Here is a 10894-nt window from a genome sequence, read left to right as displayed (position 1 = left end):
GGCGAAGCTGCTTGAACCCGGACGCCTACGCACGCGGACGGACACTGTGCACAAATACTGCGGATGACGTGACCCGGAGGTCTGAGAAAACTCTTGACAAAAAAAAAAAAAAAAAAGTCCTGGCCCAGATATGCCAACAGGCTATAAGATCGATGGGGCCATGAGGAAGAACCTACGGCAGCCCCACAAAAGTCAAACACCATCGCCAGTGATCAAGATAAATAAAAAAGATCTGTCTGTAACTGGGATGACAGAGGCGTGAGAAGCCAGGCTTAAAGACCTAAGAATGTCAGGATGCAGGGACGAGTCCCAGAAAATGACTCTGGGAAAACAGACCGCTCTTGAGCGGCGATGCTGATGCCGTCTTAATCGCCATCGCAATAAATTACCATCCGTAAACTCCTGATACGCAAGATGCACATGACAGATCCATGTGATAAACTTCAATTCAAGAAAGGAAGGACTCAGTTATCATTATGCCAATGAGCTAAGGCTTATGAGACCGTGGGTATTGCAATGTGCCCACCAGACACGGAGAAGAATAGAGACGTTGAGACATAAGTAAGGTATGCTATGAGACACAAGACAGACTACAAAGAATACACAGTAACACAGACACAGGCTGGACCTGCCCTGCCCGGTAGACAGTAGTGTTTTACAGGAAGAACCCCGTGCCCTCTCTGCCCGTACGTGTGTAATCTAAAACCGCCTTCTCCACTACGCTGATTTTATAACCCCTGCCCGCCCCACCTGCGCTTCCCCTACCCAGCCGATCACCTGCACAAAAATAGCTTCAGCCCTCAACTTGCCTTTCAGAGGGCTGGGGGTCAGAAACCATCTTTTAAAACAGACCACATAGGCTACCTAGGATGTTGCTGCAATCACCCAGATCCTCTTCATCATCTGGAAACACAGAATGCCATGGCTCAGCGTCATGCCAGTCAACGCTGACCTCTTCCGCAACGATGCCTGCCTCAGAAGCACTTTGGCGTTCCGCTCGCTTCTAGTCTAACGCCATTGGCCAGCATCGCCCATGGCACCTAGAAAACTAGAAATACAAAACAGCCGTTGTGTCTGGAAGCAGTCACCTGCTCAAACAATTCTACACCTCAAAAGAAACTGCTGCTACAGTTGATGTTCATCACCCACCTTGCCTGATGATCTTGGGCCAGACCTTCTGCTTTGCATGTAGTTTTGCGGGTCGCTTTACACCTTCAAAACAGAGCGCTAGCTAGTCACATGGGCACCGACAGGAGCACGTTCCCTCTGTTGCTGCATGCCAACCTACCTTCTCACAAGGCTCTGCTCGCCTCGTCCCTTCGGTGTCCAGCTCCCTACTGTGCATCTGCAGCAACAATAAAACAAAGTCGACCGGGTGCCGACAAATACCCTAGCAAACAGTGAACCTTCCCCATTCTGACTTCTTTGCTCTGCTAACCTTGTCGATTCATGCTTTATGCTCTGACCTGCCAGGCTGATGCAGCTCCATCAGTGAGTTAAAAAAAACCAAGACAGACAGTAACACCCATAAGAAGTAGACACTAACCTCTTCTTTCCCCTACCCCAATAGCCATGTGCCAGACTCATCCTTTCCCCCAGCCTCCTAACACGGCTCTGCCCGCCTTCTGTGCCACACCTCCGGGGCCAGCGTCCGTGTCAGGTGCCTGCTCATATAGTCGGTCCGTCTCCAATGACTCGGGAACCGTAACCTTCGATGCCAGCTCCACCTTGGGAAATTGTGGAGACACACGCAGATGTTATATACTGCTTCTCTAAAGAGAGAGCCCACCGTGCAAATCCCTTGGACCGACTTACGTACTCAGGCAACACAGAGAGCCCAAAAGCACAAATCCCAAAACGATTGACCTCAACCTCCATCGCGGTCCACAGCACCGTCTGCTCACCTTTGCTGTCGCTCCTCACTTGACTGTGCTGCTTAGCCCAGACCTGTTACTTAAAGTGCAAGATTAAGTCAAACCACCCACCGACACGCAAAAATTACGCTTACTGCCAGATAACCCAAATATAGGCAAAGACCGATGACAGGCCAAACACCAAAAGAGCTACAAGTAGCAAATGACCGTGGCTGGTGTAAAGACATACTCTTCCTTCATGGATAAATAACTCCTAGAGGACTCCATGAACTGAAGGATGGAGAACCCCTCGGTAGACGGCATGCTTGCATAAGAGTGCCGACACGTATGGGACAGTACGCTGGGCTGCCAGAAGCTGCTTGCGTACGCAATGCTACTACTAGATAACGCTGCGCTAAAAAGCCTTAAGCTGAAACTGCATAGTAGTGACAGGAGACCTGACAGCAGACAGATGCTGAACATAATGATGATCACAGAATCTCATGGAGACAGGTGCCAAAAATATCACAGAGGCCCCTCAGACCCAAATGCTTCGTGAGCGATGCTTCTTACCAAAATATGAGCTCAACGAGGAAAAGCCAAAGGTGATGCGCAGCGAGCTATTCAGATCTCCGTACAGAAGCATGCGTTACTTCAGATGGCAGGATGGTTCTGCCGGGTCAGCCGGACCCAAGCACTGGGTTCTAACGCCCGTCCAGTGGTGTCCGTAATATTTCTCACGGCCTGCCACGTAACAGACGGGTCCCCCATCTGGGACCGTGTTTCCCATGTCCCGGCCCCTCCCCACCCCCGTGATGAAAATCAAACCGATCAAACAAGGACTCTACTTAATCACCTCAGCCTCTTAAAGAAGCTTCCTTCCTCTGCTGACACTCAACACCGATAGCCTGCTGCTGTTCCTCAAGCACGGCCTGGCCCTCCAATGCCTCTACTGCCAAAGGAACAGAAAATGATTATGCTCCTACAACACGCTCCATCCTCCTCTCGTTCTTCGAGAAATCAAAGGAAAGCTACCATCCCTGACCGCTACACAACAGGAGTCTGTGCAGGAGATGGCTGAGCCCAGCCCCACAAATGGAAAAAACTCTGCTATGACCCTGCATTGCCTTGCGGCAACAGCACTCGCCATCGGGGTGCCCCAAACCCATTCCTGACTCCCTGGGAAATTCAGATACGATTAGTTCAAAACACCTGGCAAGTAAGACACAAGCTAAAAACACATGTACCCCACCTTAACCCAAAACCCGTCAGATAGCTGGCTTCCTCCCACACGAGACTCACATCTTCAACAAATACACAGAACAACATGACACCAAACTTAAAATGCTTACCCTCTGATGCACTCTGAAAGCGACGAGCGCACCCACATAATATATACTCACGCTATTGACCCGCATACCGGACTTCCTCAGGGCCAGACCTGCAAAGACAGGAGGAATCCTGACGTTACCTCCCCAGATGCCCCCAGAGCTCCGCTCCGCTCCCCTCTCTGCTGCTCTCATTGTGGGAAAGTGCTGGTGAGGATAACTACAAAAGAAAAAACAAACAAAAAAAAAAAAAAGAGAGGAAAGAGAGCCACAGGGACCTGGATGTCAGAAGACAACCTGACCTTACCTGCAGGAATAAACAGAAATCCGTAAAAAATTTCTAACCAGAACCCAGAAAATAAGGAAAACCCGGGAACCTCAAAAAAACCTGAACATTGCACCACACAGCAACCGAGACTGCCCGATGGATGAAGCCGTAAGGACGAGAGGTTTGCCACAAAAGCGTCTCGAGACCCTTGAGCCCGATTACCTACAAAGCCCCGTCGGGAATTACGACAACAGTCCGCCGATGGAAAAACTGCAACAGTGTGACACAGTGACTCAAAAACCTAAAATGGACACCTTACAGCTACAGAAACTGGTGCTAAAAACACTATAAACAAGAACATCGCTGTCATGACCAACACTAGAGCAAGCCTCATTGGACCCTTAAGGAAGAAGACAAAAAGAGAAAAATAGAAAAAGCTTGCGTGCCCAGGACTGTGATAAGACACACCCTTCCCTGGAGATTTTTAAGAGCACAAATACACATCCTCTTCTCCAAGAAATACAAGGGAAGACAGTGACGCAAGCCTGCACTGGAAATAAGTGCCTAGTCAATTCCTCTAGGTAACAATTTCTGTGACATCCCAATGGACAGAGAAAGGACGGACACAAAAATTAACTCCGGAATGAAGTAAGAGGCACAGAGAAGCAGAGACCTGAGAGTTCCGGAGGGTATGTTTTTATGTACCTTAATGTACCCAATGCAGGGCCAAACATCAGACAAGTCTCATCTCAGAAAGCATGTTCCTAAGTGGAAGCCCAGACGGCTTACGCTGCGTCTCTCATGACTTCCTCCTATCTCCCGTCAGCTGTGGAGAGACAAAACCAGAACAGACCTGATCAAAAAACAAATTAAACTGCACAACCCATCTGAAAAAACATCGTGAAACTACCTCCCTTACCAAACCGTCCCCTGGTCCCAAAACTTGGAGAAACCCCTTCTCTTCTCCTGAACCCGCAGGAAGCAAAAGCCACTCATTCCCGACAGCTCCTGCCCTCTATTTGCACCCCTGAACCTCCCATATCAGCCGCTCCTCTGGAGCGGCTCTTCCAAGCCGTGCCCTAAGTTCTGTGAGCTCCCCTTACCTTTTATCTTCCTGTAGACTCCAGGCTCTGCTACAAACTCACAAAATAAGTGAAATCCTCGTGCTTATGATCTATGAGGGGCCTACTACAATCCACAAAGGTTCTAGGAACAACGTGTTACTCTGTCAGCAATTAAGAAAAATCATGGACCGTTCCATACCCTGAAAAACACTATGCCTTATGTCCCTGCTGCTTTCTTGAAAAATGTTAAAACTCCATATACAGATGGATATAAGATGCCCACCTTAACCCCTGCTACATCATCTCACCATCAACCCTATTAAGAAAGGGTATCAAGAACTTGCATGGCAAAACTAGTGAAGAAAACAAGATTCTATCTTCAATAGAACCAGAAATTCCAAAAATATACAGCACACTTAAAATAAAAAAAGAAAATCCAAGTTCAGACTATTAATCCATCTTGCTGCTCCTAAACACCCAATACAATACTAAGAATCAAAAAAAAAAAAAAAAAAAAAAGGAAAAATCTGCACACAAGTGCATTTTTTACTATATATACTGTTGAACCTCAACTAATCCCAAAGCCCTTACCTCAAACAAACACTTCTATTTCTCTCAGTATCAAAACACACCTACTCAAATAGCAAAAGCAAGTCAGAACCTGCAATTGACTGAAGAAACAGCAGAACACTAACACTGATGAAACCCAGAAGCAGAATGAGCTCCCTAAGGCGAGGCTGCGGCTCATATACCCTGGCCCCGCCCACCACCTTTCCCACATTCACCTGGGAAAGGGGAGGGACAAACCACCAGATGGCATAAAGGCTGCAGGAGGAGCAGCAGGGAGGTTTCTCCTATTCTTTAGGTTTGCAATGTACAAAGGACTTAAACAGGGAAAGTGACCATTACTAGAAATGAGAAGATCTGGTCTTTTACAGCAACAGCATCTATTGCATTAGCAACGTGACCAGGTAAGAAATTAAATGTATTTTTTCTGGGGTGCAGATCGAATGAGATAGACATTCTACTAAGCCATGTAAGAAAGAAGCCTGTTAAACTCATTAGCGATGTTATTAACAAAAATGACACGCTTTACTTTCCCATGAAAAAAACACGATGCTTTGGGGTTAGGCTTCATTACTAGTGAGACCATGTGCACTACTTAACTTCCACCAGAAGTACGTTCTGGATAGAACTGAATGACAAACTGTAATTAGATCCCATAAAAATCCTTTCTCCAAAACTCCTCTGCTCGCAAAATAAGTTATTTACTATAAATGACGAACGGTTCAGTCACCTCAACAGTCCCTCTGACAGACTCCTTTAATAAGACTAGATGAGTCTTAAGAAATGAAAAACACAAAAACCCCATAGAAATACAAAAAACATCTCAGAGGCTATACGAGGCAGCTGAATGAACGCCTAAGAAGCTAGAACAAATATAAATTGCAAAACACGACAAAAAAACCCATGGGAAATCTGTCGATAAAAAGAGAGGAAAGACTATTGCCTTCTCTGAAAAACTCAAGAAGAGATCAGAACCGACAGCAGATGTCTTTGGGTACCAGCCACCAAATAGAAACGTACTGTGAGAAGAAAAACCAAAGGGAGTGCTGCGGAGCACAAAGATGGCTTTAGAAAAGGTTCAACATAACGAGAGACATAGTCGCAGGGATCGGAAAGGCCCTGAGGGGGCCAGAGAAACCAAAGAAGTCTTGAGGATGCAATGAACTCTAAAGGGAGTCGAACGAAGGACGGATGTCCTCGGGGACCGAATGGAGGCATGCCAAACGGGTGAGAGGACCAAAGGACTGACTGGGGTAACGGAGGTGGACTCGGGAAGGGCTCGGAGGGGAAAAGAGATGCACAAAGCACCCTGCTGAGCTAAAACGGGGCTCTAGGGCGTAGGGGGTGTCTTGCGAGAGCTCGGCAACAGAAGCTGAGAAGTCCCGAGGGGGCCTGAGACACCAAAGAATCCTCAGAAGTATCAATGAGGAACTCTGAGGGGGATTTCAACAAAGTACAGATGTTGTCAGGGGATCAGGGGCTAAACAAAGGCATCCTAAATGGCAAAGAAGAAGATAAGAGACCTCTAAAGTGTACCAAAACAAAAAAAATTGCACTGGAGCTAAAGTGCAACTATCCCCCGGATAGTTTCCTTTTAGCCCATTGTATCTGTAGAGACAATTTCAAAACTAACAGATGTAAAGGCAAGAGAGAAAAACTTAGAGCATCTGCACAACATACTCTCTACAAACAGCTGCTGGGGGGAAATTAAAATATAAAAGCAATAAAAAAAGGAAGGTTCCATCCAAAATCTCAGATCTCCTCAGGGAGGCCAGGGACCAAATGGAGGCACCCTAGATGGCACACAGGACAATAAGAGCGCTCGGAGGCACAAACAAACACGATTAAATATGGCATCAGAAAAGGTTCTCGGGGAGCGAGAAGGGCACAAAGAGCGCTACAGAGCGAAAAAACGGCTGTGGGGCACGAGGACCGCGTCGGTGGGCACGATGATGGCAGAAGGGGGGTGTCGACAGTGAAAGAGAGACAGAAAAAGGCTCTGTGTTGCAATGCAAAATGCAAGAGGGTGTCCTAACAATGTACTAACGTATGTCCTCAGGGAATGAGCGACTGAACAGAGACATCCTAAATGGCAAAGAATAAGGTAAGAGAGCTCTGGGGCTCAGACAAAGCCTGAGCAAGGGTTCTGTCTGAATGGGAGAGATACAAATAGCGCTACAGAGCTCAAAGGGTGCTGTGGGTCTCAGGTGGACATCATGACAGGAACGGAATGGCTCCGTGAGATGGGGGAACGCGGACGTAGAGACAAATGAAGATTCGCCGGGGTGATGAAGTACGCGGGAGAGGATCCGAAGGGAGCACGGATGTCCTCAAGAGACCGGGGACCGAACGGAGACATCCGACGTGGCGGAGGAGAAGGTAAGAGTGCTCTGGGGCAAAATGAAAGCCTATGGAGGAGTTATCTCTGAGTAAAGCAAAACGTTTAAAAGCGACGGTGATTAAAGAAATAAGAAAAAAAAAAAATAATAGAGACGGTGAACTAAAACAGAGAGATAGAAATAAAATTTGAAAAGTGAGGGCATTAAGAAAAGACAAGAAATAATTACAACATAAAGACAACGAAACACACACAGTGAATGGGATAAAAGACGATAAAATTTTAAACGCGATGGCGATTAACGAAATAAAACGATGGCAAAGAAGCAAAAAAAGAAATAACTAAAAAAAGAAAGCAGAGAGGAAAAAAAGGAGTCATAGAAAGAATATTTAAAAAGCAAAGGGAAGTAGGGAAATAAAAGAGAAAAAAAACAATAGGGAGAGGGACATAAAAAGGAGATGATGAAAATATATCTAAAAAGCGAAGAAACTAAGGAAAGATAGGAAATAATAAATGAAGATGCTGAAATAAGGACACTAAATGGGATAAAAGAAGACAGACAAGTATAAAAGCAATGCTGATTAAGGAAAAAATTATTCATAAGCTAGAGCAAACTGAAACACAAATGTAGACAGAAAATATAAAAGGCAAGGCTACTAAGAAAACACAAGATGTAAAAAAAAAAAAAAAGGCGAAATAAACACAAGGAATAGGATCAAAGCAGAAAAACAGTTAACAGTACAGAAATTGAAAAAATAAGGGAAAAATAAATAAATAGAGACAGGAAACTCCATCGGACACAAAGAAAGAAAATGTAGAAAGCAAGGGCACTAAGACAAGAGAAGAAATAATTAGAAGAACAGTTTAAGAATTCAAGGTAAAGACAATAGAAGAGTAGTAATACCAGTAGTAATACTACTAATAATAATAATTAACCAATAATAGTATACCAAGCAAGCGATTCACATGGAAAAGAGAATATATATAGTGACAGCACTCAGGAACAACGAGAAAGGAGAGCTAAAACCTAAGAGCAGCAAACGAGATAAAAGTAGAACATTTTGAAAGCCAAAGGTTTAAGAGAAGGAAGAACTAAGAAAATACCGATGGTGAACTACAACACAGGCATAACGGGCAATTTTAAAAAGGGTCCGCACGAAGGGAAGACAAGAAACCATTACAAAATAAAGACGGTGAAGGGTATAATACTAGGCGTAGGAAGAAAACCTTAAAAGCGGGGAGCATTAGGGAAATGAAGGGGGGAAACTAAAAACTAGGGACAGCACACTAAAAGCGGAGAAAGAACATTTCAGAAGGGAGGAGCCTAAGGAAAGAGAAGAACTAACTGAAAACTAAAGACAGGGAACGGGATAAAAGCAAAAAAAACTTCAAGAGTGACGGGAGTTAGGGCAACGAAGAGATAAAATTAAAAAGAGGGACAGTGAACTAAAAGAGAGACGTAGGAAGAAAATGGACAAAGCAAAGGTCCTAATAGAGACAAGGAAGAATTAAAAAATGGAAACGGCAGACGGAATACAAGTCGACAGAAGCTTTTGTCGTGGTTTAACCCCAGCCAGCAGCTAAGCACCACACAGCCGCTACGCGGGAGAAAATTGCAAGGGTCGAAGTCAGAAAACTCGGGGGTTAAGGTAAGAACAGTTTAACAATTGAAGGAAAAGACAACAGAATACTAGTAATACTAGTAGCAGCAGCAGTAGTAGTAATAATAATAATAATAAACCAATAAGAGTATACAAAGCAAGCGCTTCACTAGACAGGGGCTCACCACTCGCCGACCGATGCCAAGCACGTCCCCGAGCTGCCATCGCTGACTCCTGGCCAACGCCCCCCCAGTTTCCGGACCGAGCGTGATGTCCCACGGTAGGGAATAGCGCTGCGGCCGGTCTGGGGCAGCTGAGCTGCCTGTGGCGCCTACCAGCTTCTTGCGCACCGGGCAGAGCACGGGAAGCTGAAAGGTCCTTGAGTGGTGTCAGCGCTACTTAGCGACAAACAAAACGTCAGCGCGTTACCAACACGATGCTCATCCGAAATCCAAAAGGCAGCACTGTGCCAGCTACTAGGAAGAACCTTAACTCTCTGCCAGCCGAAAGCAGGACGCTTTGAACAGCAAGGGCGATTGAAGAAATAAGGAAAAACTTAATAAATAGCGACAGGGAGCTCCATCGGAGAAGGAAAATTTAGAAAGCCAGGGCACTAAGGGAAGAGAAGAAACAATTAAACCCAGCTAAACCCCCAGGGGAAAAGTCAACCTAGAACATGGAAAAAGCCACAGGGATTAGGGAAATAAATGGGAAAATTAAAAAAACAGGACAGCGAACGAAAGGGACGGCGAAGGAAAATTCAAAAAACGAGGGCCCTAAGGAAAGACAAGAAAGAATTAAAACAGAAATACAGGGAAATAAAGGCAGCAAAGAGGACAAAAGGAGATGGGAAAGTGTTTAGAGGAAGCGGCAATTAAGAACATCGGGAAGCGATTTAAAAATCACATTGGTGAACTAATACGGGGACGGAAAATTACAGAAAATTATTTTTTAATAATTTATATAATACAGCAGATACAAGTTTGTATTTTGAAATCCTTTTTTTATATATATGTTAATTTTATGTATATTAATATTATTTTATATATATATAATATATATTTTTAATATAATAGATATAGAAATTTTTTATCGATCTATCTATATAAAGGCGAGAGATTTTTCTCTAGTGCAATGCAAAACGTCTCATCCCTTCCTTACGGCACGGCTGCAGGGAGACGACCCTGCGAGGCTGCAGGACGAGGGCGTACCGCAATCAGAATCTACGCTTACAGGTCTGCCGCAACAGCTACGGCCCTCGCTGCTGCTACTGCACATCTTGCTGGCTCAGTCGATAAAGCTGGAAGGGAAGCGTAATGCTTTCGAGGGGAAAAGGAAAAGCAAAGGACAAATCGCAGCAATTCGCTTCATACTAAAAAAGCTGTGCGTGTGTTTATAAACATCCAATAAAAATACTTCTGCTGGAGAAGGACTGGATTTTCCTTTGGCGTTAATTTAACTTGCACAGCTGTGAATCGATACCAGTAGATTATCTGTCTCCAAGATACGCAGTTATCATTTGACCAGGGGTTTTTTGCGCCTTACGTCATTAGGAGCGACATCTGGCCAGCCGCGCCACCCAAGAGAGATGCTGCTGAACTGCCAGGGAAACACACCCTTGAAAGCCAGACAGAAAGTACTTCAGAGCACTCCATCAAAAGCGGGGGGGGGGGAAGTAGCATTCAGTTGCCTCTCCTGGTCAACGTTTAGAACAAATACCTAACTGCTTAAACACACCTAAGCAATTGTACGCCACAGCTAGTTGGCAGTTACAGCTGAAACAACGCAAGGCAGTTTGTAGATCCAATTTTAACTTTTTTTTCCTAAAGTTACATCTAGGAGAGAAAAATCCGTGACAGAAGAGATCCCCCATAC

General features: G+C 45.2%; 1 long non-coding RNA gene across 1 annotated transcript; it reads right to left on the bottom strand.

Moving 5' to 3' along the window:
* Positions 1-870: 870 nt before the first annotated feature.
* On the bottom strand, positions 871-1722 carry LOC309603907. Its single transcript, XR_014230810.1, has 4 exons — positions 1637-1722; positions 1289-1345; positions 1150-1212; positions 871-1048 (listed from the first exon to the last, which is right to left on the bottom strand). It is a non-coding gene; the product is annotated as an uncharacterized lncRNA (long non-coding RNA).
* Positions 1723-10894: the final 9172 nt, after the last annotated feature.

This window comes from Platalea leucorodia (assembly GCF_965183815.1).
Source record: "Platalea leucorodia genome assembly, contig: HAP1_HAP1_SCAFFOLD_241, whole genome shotgun sequence".
Taxonomy (NCBI): Eukaryota; Metazoa; Chordata; class Aves; order Pelecaniformes; family Threskiornithidae; genus Platalea; species Platalea leucorodia.
This window is presented reverse-complemented; position numbering and strand designations above follow the sequence as displayed.